This window comes from Callorhinus ursinus, unplaced genomic scaffold, assembly GCF_003265705.2.
Source record: "Callorhinus ursinus isolate GAN/ISIS: 27379988/994484 unplaced genomic scaffold, GSC_fseal_2.0 scaffold39, whole genome shotgun sequence".
Lineage (NCBI taxonomy): Eukaryota > Metazoa > Chordata > Mammalia > Carnivora > Otariidae > Callorhinus > Callorhinus ursinus.
In genome coordinates, this window is record NW_027397101.1 from 16,661,106 (window position 1) to 16,663,262 (window position 2,157).

Here is a 2,157-nt window from a genome sequence, read left to right on the forward strand (position 1 = left end):
AACAAAATAACCTTCATAAAATATAACTTTTCTCCATTTACACTTTTTTAAAGGATTAGTAGCCTATGCTTTTCAAGCACAGGCATCTGTGAAATAACTCCTAACATGGACAGATTTTTTTTTTTTTTAATACATAACTTAAGAGGCTGGAGAGTTTTAACTCAAGTCCAGTCTCTAGACAAGGAATATTCTTGTTTACTTTAAAAATGGAAACAACATATAGTTCCATTATAATTGTTAAAAAGTTAGCTTTACAAACATGGGAATTTTAATTTAAAAAAAAATTCTTAACAAAACTATACAGTGTACAAATTACTGTCTACAAGGTAGGCGGTTCGTTAAGAAGATCTTTCGCTCTTCTTGCTACTTTGCAGCTTCACAGATTCATTCACATATTTTTTTTTTAATGGAGCTGCCCACCCGAACATTACCCCATAACTATATTGCTATAATTAAGATTCTTGCCATGTCTTTATGTACAGTCTCCTTCACTGCCTTTTATTTATTTATTCATTTTATTTTTTTCCCTTAGACAAGCCTCCAACGCTCATGTCACTCCAGAGGAAACTTCAGAGGCACTGTGAGTGGTGGCCGCAAAGCCATGCAACGAGACGGCTGAACAGCGCCGCCGCCGAACACACAGGGGGGCAGGTGACCTCCTGATGCCCTTGGGTGACCTTCGCCATCCTGAAGCTCTGCAGTTCTGGGGAAGGGAGGGGCGTGCAAGATCTGCAAGGGGGGGCCCTTAGTCAGAAGATCTACTTCCTGGTAAAAGAGGAGGAGGCCGAAAAATGGGATTTGAGATTTTCTACAGATAGTAGTATCTTTAATAGTTTTCTCACAAAAGGAAAGGAGAAAAAAAAATGGATTAAAAAAAACCAAAAAGCAACACTTGAACTAGGCCTTTGTGTTCAAGAGGCAGGCAGGAATACCCACAGTGTGTAACTGACTTAGCTAGAACTGCTCATTCTCTGGCAAAAAAAAAAAAAAAAAAAAAAAGAGAGCGAGTCTGCCCTTAAAAAATACTGCGTGTCCTGTGAGGTTCGATTTGTTCACCTACTAGGTCCAAGATACATGAAGAGCTTGGCTGAGATGAGCTGTTTCGTATCAGGGCAAGTATCACAGAAATGATTAGACTTACTTTCCAACTTGCGTGGCTAGGATCCTGCTGTGCTATGTGGCATGGGGGCTATCAGACTGAATGGGCTCATCAAATACAATTCTAGACCCATAAGCATTGTTCTAAAGTATCCATTATTAAATCATATGCTGTGAGAACAATGGACAGTTTATTTTATTAGGCCGTGGCCTGGGGGAAGGGGGTCAGGGGGCTCCTCAAGACAGCCCTCCATGTGTCACTAATTCTGAAAGATTTTCCTTCTAGTAATGAATTGCCTCAATGGGACTGGGGGGCTGGGGGAGGGGTGTAAGAGCAAAATAAAACTAGCCTCCCTTTACCCACTAGCCCTCAGGGGAAACTAAATCAAATATGTATTTGAGGCACCATCCCTTAAAAAATCCCATCAGCATCTAATGGGCTTAATTCGTCCACAGGAACATTAATTCCTGAAAATTCTACATTTCCCTTCTGCTCTGGTTCTCCATTTAAAAGGGCAGGTAAAATGAAAACATAACAAGATTTACTAATTTTTTTGTTCCTTAAAAACTGAACTTTGATTTTAATCTAGAAGTCCAAGTACATTTAATATAGCAATCCTCTGTTCAATCCTCTGGATGCATTAAAAAAAAAAAAAAACCCAAGTGCACTGCCATCCATTTGAAGTAGTGAGTCACAGGTAAATCATCCACTACCATCAAGGAAAGGAAGAAATGGGGGAGGAGAAGTGGTGGAGAAAGAATGTGGGAGCACTCCCTCCAGCTGGGTGAATGTGGGAGCACTCCCTCCAGCTGGGTGAATGTGGGAGCACTCCCTCCAGCTGGGTGAATGTGGGAGCACTCCCTCCAGCTGGGTGACGGGTTTTTTAGGAGAAAACAGACTCATGTGTTAAACCCCCGAAGTGTGAAACCTCCACTATGTGGATTCTTCCACCAATATTTTTGCCAAATATGAGACAGGCTCACTCTCCACTGTGGATCTTTCCAGAAAAACTACCACCACCACCACCACCACCACCAAAAAAAAAAAAAAAAAAAAAA